We start from the raw sequence: 20,360 nt of genomic DNA, 5'->3' as shown, positions 1-20,360 counted from the left end.
GAGGGGTTTTTTTGCGGGGGAGGGAGGAGGGTAATTTGAAGATGGATAATAAGGTAGCTTTGCAGATGTTTACAGGGATGCCTGGTACTCTAATACATTTCTACTGGGGAAAGGTTGCATTTTGGCTAGAATGTACAAAGGAAATTAAACCATCCCTAAAAATGAAAATAGAACAAAATAACAATGCTAATCCTGTAGTCACATTTTAAAACTGCTTTAATGTGAAGAAACATGGGAAATGATGAAAAGGAGAAATGATTGGAGGATACAAATAGGAAAAAGACAGACTGTAAATCAATGACTTGTTTTCCAAATAATAAGCTTTTTCATGTCCCTCATCACAATGGAATAGATGAGATGGATGGATCTCTACATAAAAGAGACACCTGAGTTTTATTTTGTTTTTTGGTCCATATTGTATCATAACAGAGTTTTGAGGTTCTTTCAGAGATAGCAATGGCAGGATAGTGAGTCCTTTTTATGTTCATCACATACAGTGTGTATAGCCTCTGTTATGCTGTCTGGGATGGCTCTCTACCGTGAGTGCATACCTTATGGCACACTGTCAAAAGCAGGGCGAACACCCCAAACTGGTGGTATGTTCTATAATTAAATTTCACTAACCTTGTAACAAATGTGAACTCCTGGAGTCTTACCATGGAGTCACAGTCCCCTTAAGCTCTCCAATCTATCTTGCCACTCAGGCAAGCTGGACTTACTGATAATTGGTATACCAAAGATGACAAAATATTCAGGTTACTTTGAGTCTCCAGGGACCAGTCACATACCACAAATCAATTTGTATCTCAGATCTCACATCAAAGACAATGCTTGTAGCCAATCCTGTAATAAACTAACTAAAGGAAAAAGGAAATGAGAAAGTTATTTACATGTTAAAGCCAGTGAGCATGAGTTACAAATTAGGTACTATCTATGGTTCCTAACGATGACAATGATGTAGTAATCTGTCATGGAAGACATTTTGAATGTTGAACTATCACAGGGCCAGAGATACTAAACTAAGGCAGATGTTTTCAGAAAGCATATAATCATAGGACTGGAAGGACCTCGAGAGGTCATCTAGTCCAGTTACCTGCACTCATGGCAGGACTAAGTATTATCTAGACCATCCCTGACAGGTGTTTGTCTAACCTCCTCTTAAAAATCTCCAATGATGTAGATTCCACAAGCTCCCTAGGCAATTTATTCCAATGCTTAACCACCCAGACAGTTAGGAAGTTTTTCCTAATGTCCAACCAAAACTTCCCTTGCTGCAATTTATTCATTGTTAATTATCCAGTGAGAGAGCTGGTCAAAAGATTTCAAACAAAACCATTTTTATCCAATTTAAAAAAAAGGGATTTTTCTTGAAAACAAAAAAGTTGTGAAGAAAACACATATTAAAATTTTCATTTTGAATTTTTTTTTTTTAAATGTTTCCAGTCTGCAGAGTAAGATCCCAATCAATTGAATTTTTCACAGTGCATAAGTGGGTACTTGGCCAAAAAACTTATAAGTAAGAAATGTCAAACTATTATCAGTCTTTAGTGTAACTTTTATAGTGTATTTTGAAATTTGTGGAACATTTGCATGCTTTTATTTGTTTTGTGTTTTCTTTTTTGTTTTGCTTCATAAAAGGACAAATTTTGTTTTCTTATTTAGATTGGCTTGAAATACAAAATCTATTATTAAATAAAATATTAGTCTCATTACTGATATTGAGTTGAAGTTTTAAGTCATGCTGTTAGTATTCCACCTCCCCCCCCCCTTTTTTATTTTTACAGCCTGAACACCTGATTTCAAATCAGTTTCACAACAATGGACGGGTGTGATCTGGTGTAGCTTCACTGAAGCCAATAGAGTGTTGGCAATTTAAGCCAGCTGAGGATTTGGCCCACAGTGACTCTTTTCTCCATGTTATTTTTAATAGATATAAAAATGATTTAGAGCTATGGTAAATGGTAAAACTGACTGTGATGAGTGATATGCAATCCGTATGCTTAATAACGGTCTGACTCATATGAGTAGTTGCATTGAATTCAGTGGACTAATCACATGAGTGGGTACTACTCCATGGGAATAAAAACTGCAGAATCAGGCCCATATTTTTCCAACTTCTAAAGAAGAAAGTCAATGAATATATTTATAGCAATGGGTAATTCTGCTCTAACAAAAAATCCAAAGACACAAGATCACTTGTGGTGCATACCAATTAGAGCTGCTCTAGCCTGGAGGTATATGTCCATTTCAAGCTTTACACATCTCCCGCAAAGCCTGTTCCATATTGCTCAGACACATTTTATACAAGCATCGCCATCTGTGACACTTCTCAACAATGACACATCGGTAGTAAGAATGAGCACTTCAGTTCACACACAAAAAGAGTGCTAAAGGATTATTTTTAAAAAGCACTTAAAAGGCCATAGAAAATAAAGCTCCTTGCCTCTACAGTCTGGTGGGATGAGCTTTGCTTGCTATCTGATACATTTCATACTACATTAGTAGGGAAACTAAAGAAGTATACTAATGCTAGGGCATTGGATTATTAATCACATCTCTGAAACACAACGGAAATTCCTGATAAATCTTTGGATACAATATAGAAGTTTTTAACTGGAATTTCTTCACATCATATTACACCATTAGACACCCTGACACATGCTATACAGCACCTTACCCCATGAATGGTCTCATTTACTTCAATAAGCCTATTCATTGATACATTTGTTATAATGGTATAGGGACCTAGAAGTGAAACCCTTCTTTATATACATGGGGCTGTTTTCTACTGTCATTCAAGAGCAGACACTCTTGCCACCAAAAGCAGAATGGTATTAACCACAAAACAAAAGAAAAGGAGTGCCAGAGCTTGAAAAAGTGATTTTGTTGCCCTAAATACAAACACTGAGACATGGTTATGCACTTCAAAAGCAAAACTCTCCCCCTCCTTGAAAAATGCAATGAGGGGAAAAATGTTGAAGTGGTTTGGTAAATGCTCATCTCCACTAGATCTCTAAGGAAATTTTGAGGTTGGAAAGCTTTTACCTAGAGCTGCTTTATATCCTCCCTGAGATTCTTTTCTTTTACAGTGGCTACTACTTCTCTGTAAAAGAATGGCACAATCCATTAGTATGTTAAAATGTCTGGAGTATGGTTCCTTGGAATAATATTAAGTAGAGGTCAGCAAAAATTTTCAATCAAAACTTTTTTTCAGAGAAAAAAAAAGTGAATTCATGTACATTTCGCTGAATTAATTTGGTCAAAGCAACCCAGGAGTAATCAAAATGTTTCATTTCAACATTTTCTAAATGAAACAATAGTTCACTTTGAATTAAATTTCAAAACAAAAAGTAGTTTTGAATCCATTTTATTTTTAAAAATTAAAAATAAAACTTAAAATATTCAAAATCAAAATGAAACCATTAATTTCAAGTTGAACACAATGTTTCTTTTGGCCCAAAATGATTTTTTTTTTCAATTTTTCAGAATTGCCAACAAACTAAAAAACTGGTTATTCTCCTAGCTTTTGTAAGTCATGTGGTGGCTACAGATACAGTAGACCTATGTCCCAGTGCTTATACAGTGGATTTCTTTCAAGGCAATCAAAATAAGAAAAACAAGACAATACTCCGTTTTTTACAATTAATAAATAATAAGAAAAGGAAATTCCAGTGGTTCAATGAGTTTCAATACATGCTCTAGAAAATGATTCAAGAGTCTGGAAATATTTTAAAATGTGTACATTTTCTGCAGGTAAAATGTGAATATCCTCTGTGGGAACTACCGGGTGCTGAGAACATTGGGAAATCTGACCCAAAATGTCCAAACCATATAAAACTTGGTAGGGATTTCACAGGTGATTTACTTCTTCTGGTGTCACCATTCATGTATTTCACCCCTACATTAAAGCATGTGTCCAGCTGCCAAATCCAAATTTGGCTGAATGGAGTTCTGTCATTTCTTTCAACAGGGTATAGCCTCTGATCCAGCATGTTCCCAGGATGTCCTCTGCAATTCTGAACTAACAACTTGACCTGAAAGGAATCCAGAATTGCGTGCCACAGTACACATGCTGCCTCATTGAAATCTGCCTCTTTAACCCCTCCATTCTGGAAACAACTCAATTTGAGAAACCTCACATTAAAAGGACACCATGTCCCCCATGGGATGAAAGGAATGTTAGAGGCCAGTAAGTCTTGAAGAGCACACACAGATGATAATTTTGTACTCTGGTGAGCCTTAAAGATCAGTTTTTTTAAATGAGAGTATTCAAGAAACAGAATGGGTGGTTGAGAAAGTGATGGATTTGGTTTTCTATTCTAACCCCATAAGTGCATGACTTATTATTATTGTTTAGTCTTTGTGGAGTCTTTTATAAAGTCATTCTTTGTCCTTCTGGGGTAGAAGCTGTTGGAGTTTTGTAAAGGTGTAACTTTTTAAAGTCCAAACAACAAGCAGTCTTTAGAAAGAGGAAATAAACTCATAGAGTCCTTCCATGGTACCATCAGAGTTCATACTCCGTACACATTATGGAGATGAAAATTATGAGGTTGCTGTATAAGCTAATGTTACAACAAAAATATGCAAACTTAAGTTATAGGAGTATAAAGCCCTACTGCCTTCTGACAACTCATCTCCCTCTGTTGAATATTGTTTTTATCTTTTCTTTTCCCACTGTCTAAATCAAGATACAATAGGAAAATTAGAAATGGACCCAATCATATTCCTCTCTGGCAGTTTCTACCTACTAGACAGCTATAATGGAAACATCAAACTGATATTTGTACAAGTTATTGTGGAGCTATTTGTCAGAGGATAGGTATATGTATTGTAGGTGCTTTTTATAAATTATAAATTAATACAATTCTAAAAGATGTACAAGAATCATGGAGATTTAGTGGCCTGTATAGCACTTGTGGGAGTGATTGTCAATATCCTGACATATGAGGTCAGCAACTACACCTTATTGCATGTTTCTGGATAACTATATTGCAAAAGAATATGGCACAACTTTGAACTGCTAACAGTTTAGGCAGATTCTGAGCCTGATCATTCATTCAGAATCCTCGATTATAGACCTAATTATAGTTTGACCTAGGTGGATTTACTCCTGATTTTCACTGTCATCAGTAAAAGGAGAATCAGGACCTAGACATTTTGTTGGCCATGTGACGTTCCTGAAATATTGAGAAATCTGCTGTAAGAGACCACCTTGGTGGGGACAGCTTTCTAACAAATGTAGAGCAAAGGAGTGTAATAATTTGGAAAGGTTTCTTTAGACAGGAGCATGCCTCATGAGGCTGGTCTCTTACACAGGCTCTGCTTTCTGGTTTTCAGTATGTGCTTCACTATTTTTCTTTTTTTCTTTTATTTGAACATGGAAATCTCACAGTCTTTTGTACCCTATATTTTTAGAAATAAAGTAATGAGAGAACTGAGACAGCACTGGAGAAGAGAAATTAATTACCCCAATCTTTTATACCAGAGTATAGAGAAATCAGAGGAAAATTCTCACTCTGTCGCTTAAAGAATTCCTGATGCTTTCCTCAGAACCATGTCGCAGATGCTATCTTAATAGACTTTTGGCTTCATAGTGAAGCTGCAGTGTAGTTATTGGCCTACCTACCAGTATATATGCTGGAAAGGGAAGATTTGGACTGCTCTGTGGCTTAATAAGCACCAGACTGAGGATTGTGAAAGCCATGTGTTGATTTGAAATTTTTAAGAAGAGTTCTCATAATGAAGCAGTTCTAGTGACACAGATCTTCTAATCAGACATTTAATAATGTTGCTTTGCTGTTTGGAAAATGTCTTTCATTTAAATTCACCTCCTAGGAGCTGTGTGTCAGGCAATTATTCTTTAGCAGAGGATTCCAAAGCCCAAGTAAATTAAATGGGCTCTGTTCTTAAAGCAACACTGCCCTGAAAGCATCATTATTGTTAAGAACTGGAAGCACAGGTCTCTATTCTCCTCTTTCTGCACAGGTGTAATTCCTATTAATGTTAATAGAAGCTTTGTGAACATATTTACAGGTCTGACCCTAGTGTGTCATGTGCATAGAGGACCCTGTTGAATTTCACTGACACTCTCATGAGAGAATCTATTGAAAATGAGAGCTATGTTCATTTTTCAGAAAACAGACCTTTGGATTTATTTATTGTAATGTATTATGGCCTGCAGCTGTACCATTTCCAACTATGATCTCCTTCGATCTCCTTAGGTCTGATCAGGCCTGGTCAGCAATAGGCACGTAGATCTCGGAGGAAGGTCAAGAACATTGCAGGACATGATGTCCTGGTTTGAAAATTTTCACCAAAAGCTGCCGTTTTGTTGAAACCAAACTGGTTTCCATGAAACTTTCATAGGGAAGGTTTCTGGGATTGGGAGAGAGAAGGAAAGCCACCAAGCAAGAGACACTATGGCTGTGTGGTTAGGGCACTGGCCTGGGATGTGGAAAACTCAGGTTAAAGTCTCTGCTGTGCCTGATTTGCAGTGATCTGGGATGCAAAACTCGGTTTTGAATTGAGAGCAAGGACTTGAACGTAGGTCTCTCACATCCCAGGCTAGGGCCCTGACCACCAGGAGACAGAGTTTGGCTTTCAAAAACCATCCTTTAAGCATTTTCAGGCTCAAGGTCATGGTTCAGACATGACACAAGTAGAGGACTCTAGATCAGTGGTGGTCAACCTGCGGCCTGCATGCAGCCCGTCAGGGTAATTTGCTGGCAGGCCACCAGTTTGTTTACATTGACCATCCACAGTCACGGCTGCCCGCAGCTCCCAGGGGCTGCGGTTCACCGTTCCCGGCCAATGGGAGCTGCAGGAAGCGGCAGCCAGCACGTCCCTGTGGCCTGCGCTGCTTCCCACAGCTCCCATTGGCCAGGAATGGTGAACCATGGCCACTGGGAGATGCGGGCGGCCGTGCCTGCAGACGGTCAACATAAAAAAACTGTCTTGCAGCCCGCCAGTGGATTATCCTGACAGGCCACAGGTTGACCACCACTGCTCTAGATGGATAACAGAGGAGAATGAGGTATGGAATGGTGAGATTTACAACAATAAGAAAATGGGTACACTTTTCAAAAATGCCTGGGGATAAGATTTACAAAGAGCTTTTAATATTTAAAGATAGGCACCTGGTAGAAGTTGCAAAAGTGCCTAATTGAGGTAGGTGCTTAATTCTCATTGGCTTTTAATGGAAATTAGGCACCTGACCTGCTTAGGTGCTTTTGAAAATCCCACTGGGAACCTGTCTGCATCTTTAGGTGTCTAAATAGCTTTGCAAATCTGGCCCTTAGGAGCTGAAGTCTCAATGGCTTTCATTGAAACTTAGGCTCCTAAGTGTACAAGACATTTTTGAAAGTGGGACTTGGGCTCCTAAATCACTGAGACAGCTATGAAAGTAATACCCAAGGTCATTACTCAGTAAAGCCCTGATCCTGCAGTAAGCTCTGTGCCGGCAGAACCCTGCATTCATGTGGAACTTATTAGGATTGGAGCCCTAAGCCATGTCCACATCCACCATGATGTTTCAGTTACTACAGGGCTTTACGTATATCTTTTTTGTATATTTTTGTAGATGATGCAGCAGAAAGGAAGAGAGAATTTGTAAAGTGCATTGTGGTTCTTCTGGATGAAAAGCTCAATATCAACATAAATCATTGATACGTTTTTAAATTCTACATTTGAGAAGTATCACCCATGAAGAAATTTTTTTTTCTAGTTAACACCCCAGTTCCTCAGCAATTCCCTGTCAGTAGTGAACTTTCCCCTGATTCCCAGAGGTAGCAATTAGGATGCTTCACATCTCTGCTGTTAAAGGTTGAGGGAAACCTTGTTGAAGCTGGTGGGTAACAGCCACTCTTCGTTCAGGATAAATGTAAAAAACAATGAGGCTGCTTTATGGAACAGATATCTGGGAGACACTAGGAGACACCACCAAAACACAGGCCACATGTCATTCTGGAGCAGGAGATGAGCTGGAGTCTGAGGGATTTTCCTAGAATCTGAATGCAAATACAGGGGACCGGATGGAGATATGGTGTATGTGAACCAGAAGGAGCAGAAACACCACATAAACAATAGAGAAGGAAGCCCCAGAGACAGATAGAGAAGAAACTGTCTCCTGCTGTTTGATTCCAGCTGTGTTCAGGGAAACAGGACTTTGTGTATATTCTTTACAGATAAACAAGATTGCATCAAAGAAATACCGGACTCCACCATCACTTTCTCTCCCTAATGGCAACAACCTGCGAGACTTGAATATTGGCTAACTGCTCCGGTCAAAAGAGGTAACAATATATTTTTTTTAATTTTGACTGGGGTAAATTTCCAAACTGTTGCAAGAGGAGTTAATCATGTAAATCCCTTCAAACAAAACAATCTCAGAACCACAGATCTATTGAAACACTTGAAATGAAAATTATTCTCCAAAGTGTTGTATCCATCAATATCCTTCCATAAAGAAGAGTCAGAGGAAAACAACACCCAGGTTTCCTTGAAAGACGATACAATTCCAGAGCCAGTTTACCCTATAACAGACCAGTGGCACTAAAGGGCAAACAACAGAACTCAGTGCAGAGTCTGCGAACCAGTACATCCTGTATTGCTAAAATTCTGCGTATAATGACAGCATCTCATTTGATCTCATAAAGAACCACTGCCGTAATGAGACAGGCCTTGAATGCTATAGTACCATTTTACTGCTGGGTACTTTCCTGGCCAGATTTTCAAAAGTGCTAAAATCCCAGAAACTCCCATTGAGAACAATGGAAGCTCTTGGTTGCTGAGCACTTTTGTAAATCTGTCAATCTCTGCATTTGTTTTTCTGTTATTTCTTATAGCCAAGATAGAATCATGTAAACTAAAACTTTCTAATCATTCTTCTCTCTTGCTGCTTTATCCATTCAGCAGTGTCATAATACATGTCATGTGACATTGCAATCACCATAGTGGCTGTGAAATCTAACATTGGGTTAGACCAGGGGTCGGCAACGTTTGGCACGCGGCTCGCCAGGGTAAGCACCCTAGCAGGCCGGGCCAGTTTATTTACCTGCTGACGCGGCAGGTTCGGCCGATCGTGGCCCCCACTGGCCGCGGTTCGCCATCCTGGGCCAATGGGGGCGGCGGGAAGCCGTGGCCAGCACATCCCTCGGCCCGCGCCGCTTCCTGCCACCCCCATTGGCCCGGGATGGCGAACCGCAGCGAGTGGGGGTCGCGATCAGCCGAACCTGCCGCGTCAGCAGGTAAATAAACTGGCCCGGCCCGCTAGGGTGCTTACCTTGGCGAGCCGTGTGCCGAACGTTGCCGACCCCTGGGTAGACAGTGGGTGACAGGTTTGGCTTGGATTTTTGTTGTGGTTGTTGTTTGTTGCAGATTGTTTTATCCTGAGTAGATTTGCTGCCCTTTAAAAAAAAAAAAAAAACCTCTGATGGACTGTTTTAATTGACACTTGGGTACGTAACTTTTGGGATAGCCATTTTATTAATTATTATGATAATTAGTGTAAAATTTTTATTTTGATGAAAATTTTACAACTGGCTTCAGAGCTAGCCAGAAAATAGAAAACTTTTTAATTCATATTTTGTTTTAATGGAAAATATCCTACCAAACTGCCTTGTAAGTAGCGCTATCCATATTTGATATTTGGTTAAATCAAGACAGAGAGGTTAATGACAAAATTTTCAGAAAGGCCTAAATGACTTAGGAGTCTGTTTCATTTTCAAAAATGACATGGGCACTTAGGGCTAGATGTTCAAAGGTATGTGCATCATTAGGTGCCTAAAAACCTTTGAACATCTAGCCCTAAGTGACCAGTCACTTTTGAAATTGGGATGTAGGCTCCTAAATCAGTTAAGATTTTTTGAAAATTTTACTATTCCAAGTCCACACACAGAATTAGGCTGTGATCCAACAAATCACAGAGGCACATGCCTAAGTATATGAGTAGTCCAATTAGCAGTTCATGGAACTGCTCATGTTCTTACAGGAAGGTATATGCTAAAGTGCTTTGCTGGATTGCAGGCTTAGTGTCAGAGCCACAACCGGAACAAAGGAGTTCCTGAATTTCAGTCCCCAAATATGTTCTCACTGTAACTGATATATTTCCTTTGATTTTTCATGGTTGCATAATTAAGTATGTAATGGAAAATATACCTTGTGTTTTAGGACTTAAGACAATTTTAACATATTGCAGATCAGAATGAGACCTATGTTGGGGGCTGACGATCCCACAGCTGCCAATGGCAGGGTTCTTGCACCTTCCTTTGAAGCATCTGGTGCTGGACACAGTTGGAGATAGGATGCCAGCCTAGGTGGACCTCAGCTCTGATCCAGTTTGGCAATTCTTATATTCCTAAATATATCTATAATCCTGCAATGGGTTTGGCCCATATGAAGCCTCATTGAGTTCACTGAAGCGCCACCTACTTGGAACCTGTTGCAGGATCGTGTGCTAAATCATCGTTACCTATACAGTCTTTCTGCTATATACCCACTTGCCCCCAATTCTCCTGGCTCTTTCTTTAATAAACCTGTTTAGAACAGAAAAAAAGTTGGTATAAAATAAACCAAACTGACTGCCATTTGAAAAAATGATCTGTGAATCATTTCAAAGATAAATCATGATCCATATATTATCTGTTTGTACAGCGGCTAGCACAGTGGGGCTCTGGGTGCTATTATAATACAAATAATATATACCAATGATTAAAATTAAAACATCATACAAACCACGTATTATACAAATGTAAAACAGTAGCTTGGGTAGTAAACAAGGACACAGAAAAACCTATCTAGAGTCAAAGATAAGTATACTTAAAGCCATAAAATTATCACATGTCAAAACTAATCGAGGGAAGCAGCTTGTCACTAATGCAATTGTGCTTTAATAATTGAAATGGCATCTACATAAGCCTGTGAGAAAGGCAACTTTTAAAGAGATAAATGAAAACTTTCAAAGAGATCAGGCTCATTCTCTCAGCTATTTGTGTTGTGCATCAGGCTGAAATAATTGGACGGTTTCATTTCAAAACATTCAGTTTCTGCTTGAGTGGGTCGGGAGGGCCTCCTGCAGTTCACAGTAACCCACAGTTTGTCCTAGGGACCTTCAAAATTCCCCAGGTGGTCCCCAGAGAAACATCCCATGTTGTCTGATCTCCTTGTTCTTTTCTGTTCACAAATGCATATAGTCTAGCAAGGTCGTCATTGAGAAAGCCATTTAGATGTTGTCTTGTTTTGCATTTCTAGCCTTAAGTGTCACAATGAATCAGCTATCTCCAAACAGAGAATTGGCCCAAGAATTGGTCAGAACTTAATTTAGATTTTTATTAAGGACTTATCAAGTAAAAAGGATTGAAACAGAAAAGAATAAAACATTTTACTTCCCCATCTCCCCCGCCTCCCACTCCATCTAGTCTGAAGTCCTTTTGAGGTCACTATTGCTTAAGCCTATAAAATGAAAGTGCTACGAATCACAATCAAATAACTGTCGGGCGCCTTATTAAATTTCATTCAATTCCATACCAAATCTTAAGGGTCCATCGCTATCTTCCAATTTAGACAAAGATTAAATAAAAGCTGATCAAAGATTTATAGAATTCTAAAGTGATACTAAACACAACATGCCATGCTCGGAGAGCTTTCCCTGATGCAGCGGAGTGAGAAGAGGCCTGCTTTCACGGTTTCATTCAAGTACTACTTTCAATAACAGAAAACATTAGCAGTTCACAAACACCTCATCAAAGTAGTCAAATGTTACTAATTCACAGTAAATAGGGTTTTACATAGCAGTTGGCACATAAAGTGTTGACATGCAAGAATAAAGGCAACAAAAACAAAATAGACACCTGCCCCATTTCTTTTTTTTAATTCAGGAGGAACAAAAATATTCACTGGCAATTTCCAGCTAATTTTGGGATAGATGGTCAGAACCAGATCATTACCCCCATGATGACAAAGGCTGAAATCCTGGCCTCACTGGACTTCTCCCTCTTTACCTATGTATATATTTATATGAGATTCATCACCATAATAACTGACCAACTCACAATCATCAATGGCTTTTGTCCTCCCAACACCCCTTGTAAGGTAAGGAAGTATTATCCCCATTCTTTAATTTGATTGAGAAGCTGGGTAGATTAAGTGACTCATCTAAATTCATATAAGAAGTCTATGACCGAGCTGGAATTGAACCTAAATTCTCATCTGGTGTGCTAACTACTATGCCATCTATTTTCACCACTAGAGTAGCCATCGTTCTTATTCTATCATGGTGATAATAGACCATATATTTTCAAGTCATCCTCCAGCATCATTAATACAGGCAGTCAGGGGAGAAAAAGAAGCAAGGAGAGGAAATAAAGGCACAATATATAAGAAAGCTGTCTCATTGTTTTTCTTGTGGTCTGAGGAAAGTTGAATAATCCTAAGCATTTTTAGACAGCTTTCTATGGAAATATAAAATAAATGGAAACAGTCAAAATCAGATAATCAATTACCTTTCCTATTTAACAATAAAACTCTTCCTTTGAATGTTTTCTGTAAATTTTACTCCATAACAGAATGATCCCTTTACCATGTATCCCACAACTGGTATGCAACAGAAATCAGTCTGCTTGTTGCAGGATTTAAGGCTCGTGTACGATAGACTACACATGATTCAGAAAAATACAGAATGGCACTGTCAAAGCAAGCCATTCACCCGTGGTGTGACTCCTTTACAGTCAATATGCAGCTATACATGAGATACATTTGGTCCAATGGGTTTTCATGGGGTGTAAGTTAGGAAGTCATTTCACCCATTTCATAGGTATTCTATCTAGTTATCTGGGTTCTTATATTGAGGGCCACCACCACAGCACACTAGTGCCTGATGGATCCTTTCTTATTGAGCCTGCAGAGATATGGGCCCAAATCCTTCTCCTACTATACTACTGACTTTAAGATATGTAAATGCAGGCAGAAATTCTAATGCAAATATCTGTGCAATGCATTTGTAAACCCCCCTGTAATTTGTGAAGCCTTGAAATTATATTCCTATCTACAGTGCCTGGAGAACACAAGCAGTACAGCAGGTAAGGTGAGAAGGTGGGTGAGGTAATATCTTTTAGTGGACCAACTTGTGTTGGTGAAAGAGACAAGCATTCAAGCTTATACAGGGTTCTTCTTCAGGTCTCACTCACCTTGTCTATCTAATATTCTGGGACCAACTTGGCTACAACAACACGGCAGATATGTAAAGTAATTTAAGAGCATGCTTATCAGTTCAGGTACCTTTGTATACCTGTCGTAAGATATAAATAGTGATGTCAGTGACAGGGTTTATATTTTTAACTAGTAGACAACAGTACAACTAGTACACCATAGAAATGAACCACATTTCCATGGCTGTACTTCTTAAAGACAACCATAAAAGAAAAGACAATAAAATGATTTACAATAAACACATTTACTTTATATCAGCAACTGCAAACTAAGAACCTTTCTCTCTATGTAGCAACATCAAAGGCAATTAAGCTAATAGCCTTTTGTCATGCATTTAAAAAAGTATATGCAAATAACACTATTAACCATGACAAGAATCATTGCCTGCTGATCATCAACTTCAGTGCTGGCTTGACTAATTCATTTTGATACTACTTAAAATATATAATTTAAAATGATTTCTAAAGTGCCAAGGTAGCTGTTTGTAGAGACGGATTAGATGTCAATTAACAGGTCTTTTCTGTATATCCTTTCAAATGATCACATTTGTTGCTTTTTTGTGATTAGTATAGATAAAGATTACAGACTGGTAAATTAAAAAATAAGTGCCACTAAAATGAACTGAAATGGAATCACACTGTATGTGACCCATTCATCTGCAAGGGATTTTGTTTCCATCCTCCCCTTAAAGTAGGCTCCCTAAAGCGTGTGAAATGTAAATAAATTATGAAACATTTTAATTTTCCAACTGTTAGTGTCACAGAGCCGTCTTTACAAGCCTCTCCAATGGGATTTGTGTCTGAGGAAGTAGCTTCATCTAAATTCCAAAGACAGGTTTGGTTTAATATTCCTTTTCTGGAACATCTCCAAAGAAATTGTTAGAGATGAATAGAGATGAGACAAAAACTTGAAACTGTCATTTCCCAACTTCTGTCACTTGGGTCACCTTAGTTACAAGCCAGCTGCAGATGCTTATGGGGGAAAAAATGGTGAGACAGATTTGTCAGATGTTTTAACTCAATGTGTACAACCTATGGCTGTCCTGAGGGACGTAGCCGACATCCCACTTCTGATCTTTAAAGATGGCAGTCAGAATTCACACACATGCCAGCCACCCACTCACTTTCAGTTCAAAGCTGGAGATGGTATTTCTTAGTGATGCATGAACTTGTGAAAATGCTTTCACCACAATTTGTTTTTTAAAGGCTGCTTCAGGTGATTTCTTATCAGCAAAGTTTTATTTTACATGAGACTGCAAACACTGAGGATTTCATGTCTAAGAAGAGCTGGGGCCAGAGCTGGGGCCTTGTAACTACAAGTCTCTAAGTTATTGTGAAGCATAACCTGTACCTTTCACCACTGAGTCTGAGTGGAGAGTAAGTGATGATGTTCTGTTAGCTGTGTTTGACTCAGGCAGTGCCTGTAGAGGGATCAACGACGCTCAGAGAGTAGGTCAGGTGCCCGTGTTTTCCCCTTCATCTATAAGAAGGGAGTTTGAAGAGGAGCTCCTTGATTTGCCCTCATACTGATGGTTGGACATGGGATGAAAAAGGGCTCACTACTGCCCAAGAAGAGGGAGGGAGGATACAGAAGAAAATCCACCGGTTTCTTTCTCTGCACTGGTGGGAGGTGGAAGAAGAGCCTACACCTGGCCCCTTACTTAGTGCCTTATGAAGAGAATGTCACGTGTGTCTCTCATAGACACAGGCCCTTCCTACAGAAACTGATTCTCACTCACTTTAACTCTCTCTCACAAGCCCCTTCTACTCTATTATATGTTTAGAATGTTTGGGTAGGGCAGGAGGGAAGCTATTAGGGGCCAGGATCCTGCCAACTTTTTTATTGTCTCTAATGGTTCTCTTTTCAATAAATGACATGTTCTACTGGATTTCCCAGTGCCTATCTCAGGCTACGTGACGGCTACTCAGCTAACCCCTACTCCAATACCTTCACCTACTTTTAAAGGCTAACCCTATTACGCAGACCTTAATTTGAAATTCTGAAATGTTTGGATATTTTTTTCTTGAGAAGACCAGATCAGTATTGATTTCAATCTCATTTACACAGACTGACACGATTTACCTCAGCTAAGCACTAAGGGATCAGATCCTCAAATGGTGTCGATTGTCTTTGCTCCATTGACATTGGAGTGAGGACAACATGCACCAGCTAAGGATCTGACCCCTGAACTTTTGGATGCTTGTCCACACTAACTGAGCACCAAATCATTAATACTGCTAAACAGATTTTATTTTCACTCAACCCTAAAGAAAATAAAATCTTAGCAATACTAATAGCCATGTACTAATTAATAGGGTTTTCAGACCTTATGCCCTAATTGTAAATTTCTGCCATTAGATATGGGCACACCGTGTATTTAAGTCAATGGGAACAGTGTACATGCACCTCAGGGGAAACTTTGGCATGGGCTCTTTAATCAAATCAAAACCTAGAACCATTTTGAAATCATTTGAATCCTAAAACTGAAGCTGTCCTCAGGCTGGTATATTTCTAGGGCAATGCAAACAATTCATGTTTGTTTCCATTTGGGAAATGTTAACAGGAACAACCAGTAGATTTTTTTCATTGTAGATTTTGCAGTTAGAGAGATTGACAGACTAACAAACAAAAAGGATATGAAAGTTTTTAAACATGAAAATCTTGTCCATGAGGAAAATAAATTCTGTCCTCAAATCTGCATATAATAGCACATTTGATAAAAGACCTAAACATAAAACAATACCTTTCAATGGTTCTGTCCACAGCCATTTAAAGCATAAAATCTTCAGTGTAGAACGTGTGTTGTGCACCACTAAGTCATTGCTGACAAATCGAACTGTATCCACTCATATGAATTGCTTTCTGAAACAATGGCATGTTTGTTTATTGCAGTAGGAAGCTTCATATTTAGGCTTAACCACATAGTGCCTTCTTTCATGGTTTAAAAAACAATGTCAATGATATTCTGGTTTCTTTAATTATTTGGAACCTATTAATTTAGCCACAGTAACATACTGCAGCTGTAAAATCAAAGTGGTAAATTTTTGAAACAGACTAATCTTAATTATGAGGAAAACAATTTGAGACCCATTTAAAGGGGTCTGGTTTTCAGAAAGTGATGAGCACTAAAGGTAGTTTAAAACTGTTTTATATATATATTTAACTTAGGGTTACCAATTCTTTTAAAAAGAAAAATCCCAAAGCCTAAATACTTTGATTTGCTTAAAATGCATTATTTTGCAGCAAGTATTTCTAGCACCTATGGCATGTTCTTTGAGACCAGAGTCCTCCTCTACACATGAAAATGAAACTGTTCAGTCCATATTTTTAAAGTAAAGGCTTATGCACAATAGATAAATTCCTGTGAATCAAGGAGTATTTAATAGAAAATGGCATCTATAAGGACAAAGAAGCCAAGACAGTCTCTTGGTAGCTTAAACATGTGACAGCCCCATAGGCAGCTTCAAAGCTGCTATCATGACTGCATGTGCCAAGGAGACAGATGCTGCTGCTAGACAATCTCTTTTGTGACTTGGCATCTAGGTCTTGCGCTTGCCATTCAAAAGCAACAGAAGGAGTCTCATAGTATAATGGTGTAGGTAGCCACTACCCTCTTGCAAAATCCCTTTTGAGATAGCAGCTGAAGTGATAAAACACACTTTATTTTGAAAAGTTGAAAAGGTGTTTTTGAAAAACAACAGCAACATCACATTTTATATCTATCTTAGGTACTATCATATAGTAGGAATACCTCACAATACCCTTGTGAGGTAAGACAGCACTATTATCTCCATTTTAAAGAGAGCTGAAGCACAGGGAGACTAAGAGACTCACCAAAGGTCACTGAGAATGTCTGTAGCAGAGCAGGACATTGAACCTGTCTCCCCCAAATCCTAGGCTAATGTGCTAACTACTGACACATTCTTCCTCTTCTTGTAATTCTAGGTCATTTTTATTGTGTACAGTACAGGGTGTGCCCTTTTGGCAAAAGCCCTATAGGATCTCACAGGAATGACGCCAACAGGACTCAAATTATGAACTTACTCTTAAAATCCCTGCATATATTTAATAAAGGATCATATTAGAATTTTCTACAGGTTGCTTTAGCAAGGCTATAATTCACTATTAAATTCTCTCAGCTGATTCCAAAAAGATTATCCTTTATTTATTAAATCAATGTATAGGACTTTTTCATAAGGGTGGGAATATCCGTTTAATCCTATAACTAATTGCAAAGTGTATATGTTATTTCTAGAGTTTAATTTTATGGGCCTCATAGGAATGAATAATATTCTCTTCATCAATTTTCCTTCATAAACCATCAGAGCAGCCTGTATTGTCATGTTGGAAATATCTGCTGGCTATTGCACAGGTAACCAGGCATAGATACGTGTAGAGTAACATGGTGAAGGGCTCAGCTTCATTTCTGCACTAGTTTGTTTCCTGGTGAATGATGATGAAGTCTATTTCAACTCTCAGCTCCCAGCTGGAAACAGGTCACTTGTATTAATGGAGTTGTTCCTAATTTCTGAAGGGCAGTGCTAGAACCTATCCATTAGCTTCTTTGAACTAAGTACTGTATTATGCTATACCCACAACTTCTGCAATTTTTAGAGATGATGGAAAATTTAAAGATAAATGTTTGGGGACAGTAGTACATTATTAACTGGAATATAAAATTAATAAGGAATTAAACCAATAGGGTTCTAAAGAAATTAAATATAATTCCCCAGAAATTCCTCTAGAGAGCTATAGGATTGAATAGAAAATATGTCCTTTGTATATAATATTTAAACCAAACATAATAGAAAATTACATCTCAGCTGTAGGAATGTTATAATTCACTATTCTATAGTGAATTATATTTCCCATAAAGGTGTGTGTGTGTGTGTGTGTGAGAGAGAGAGAGAGAGAGAGAGAGAACTGAGGGAGTGGGGAGGAGATATTAAAACAAAACAATAAGATATATCAAAGTCAAAACCAGTCTTGTTTTATAATAGTGCCTTGGAAACCCAATCAACGATTGCACTGTGTTAGGCACAAGTAACGAAGAAGACACTCCCCCACCTCATGCAACCTACCGAATCCGGAGGATTTAGAGCCAAAGGGCTTGATCCAAAAGCATACTGAAGTCATTGTAAAGTCTTACAGTGACTTCAATGAGCTTTGGATGAGGCCCTAAGTGTTGGACAGGATGCAACAGATGGACAAGGGAGACAAATGGGGTTGGATTGAGTAGGGTAACAAACGAAAAAGTACATCGTCTTCTGTTTTCCCCCTTTTGTGGTTTGCCATTGCAGTCAGGTGAAGCGGGGTAAAGCCAATGGACAGGATACTAAGTATTTAAGCACCAGTTAAGAATGTTACAGTAATGAGTCTCTGCTGATGTGAACACTGATTTGTGTTCTGAGACCTGAATTGGTGGTAAGCTGTAATGTTCATCTGAAATCACAAAAATGAAATAGAAAAAAAATTGCTAATACAATAACTAAAAGGTAGTAAGAAAGTTAAATAAGTCCTTCAGAAGTACTAGCATGATACTCAGAGTGGGTTAGCCTTTATTTTGAGAAGCAATTTCTTGTTAACAAATAAAAGTTTTTTAGTGTGACTTCACTAGTCTGCTACTCCATTGATAGCAGGTTTCCCATATGCTGCAAAGTATCGTAATTAATACATGTCTGTCGTAAGGATATTTCAAACATACTGCTATGAGCAAAAGAACTCTAACAACAATGTATCACAAACAACAAACTAGATATTAACAGTGGAGAAGAAAAACCCTGTTACAACATCTGTTTGCAGACTCATTTCCCCACAAAATCTAATATACATCTAATAATATATGTAATTTATACCACACCCATCATCACAGTATATAAGCACCTAAAAGTAATTTAAACTGATGACTCCCCAAATATGTAGTCCATTTTGAGGTCTTAAATCAGGACATTTAAAAGTGGTATATGTTCCCATAGTCCTACATACTGAGCACATAGACCCTTATTTCCCTCCCATGCCTGCAGCAGAGATGTTTGGAGACAATGCAAATGTGAGTGGGTGTATGTCTCTCTGTTGGGGATAGATTACTCCCCAGTTCAGTTATGTAGGGTTGAATCATAGTGGGAGAAAAGCAAAAGTTGTAGTTTAACATTTCTATTTCATAACAAATATAATAATAATAATGCTACGTTCTGTTCTGTGGTAAAGGTTTTCTAACCATTCCACAGAAGTCTCCTGACTTCATTGCCATATGTCTGACACAGTAGGTATTGCTTTGTATTAAGTGTAAACTTTTAGTCGTCTTTCCAGAAGGTAACAATGGACCTGATTTTCCATTGTTGTAAATCAGTAAGTCTCCATTGACATCACTGGAGTTATGTCAGTTTACACCAGATGAGGATGTGGACCCATGTGTTCATACAGACTTTTAACATCCTCTTGTTCTAGCCACCCTTAGGGAGTGCATGAACCTCTTGGATGTGCTGTGTGAGAAAAACTGCATCTGATGCATGAGTTTTCTGAAAAAGTCTGCTAATTGACTTGGTAAAAGAAACTCTAATTATTAGAGCTATAAAGAGACATGCCGTAGCATGAGTCAATCTACAGTGGTTACCACTAAACAAACAACGTTTCACTGGAAACATGCCGGGAGGGAATGGGGACTCCGGCTCACTTGGCCCCCGTTCCCAGTAGCTGGGCCAGGGCAGGGAGCAGAGAGGGCGGGGCGGGCCGCTGCCGCAGCTGGGCTCTCTCTCAGACAGCCAACGCGCTGCATAGAGCAGTGACCCGAAGCAGGCAGCTTCAGCTGGTGTGAGCCAGGGAGAGCAGCTAAATGTGCCGGGGGTGGGGAGTGGGGAGGCACAGTGGGAGAAGACTAGACTCCCTCCCACCACAGGTAAAACTGTTGAGCACAGGTCAGGGAGGTTGCTGGGCCAAGGAGACACAGGGGGCAGTCACGTATCCTCCCCTTTAGATTGTGCCCCCCATTTTCGGGAGGCCCGAGTCATCTATGCCCACAGTTACCATCCAGTCACTTGTGAGTTTCCATATTAGTTCTCTTCATATAGAATTGCAAATAAGGGCCTGGTTTTTGCCAGGTGTTGGTAACCTCAATTCTTATTGTGCCTCCGTAGACTAAGGCCTGGTCTCTACACTAC

Source organism: Chrysemys picta, chromosome 14 (assembly GCF_011386835.1).
Source record: "Chrysemys picta bellii isolate R12L10 chromosome 14, ASM1138683v2, whole genome shotgun sequence".
Lineage (NCBI taxonomy): Eukaryota > Metazoa > Chordata > Testudines > Emydidae > Chrysemys > Chrysemys picta.
This window is presented reverse-complemented; position numbering follows the sequence as displayed.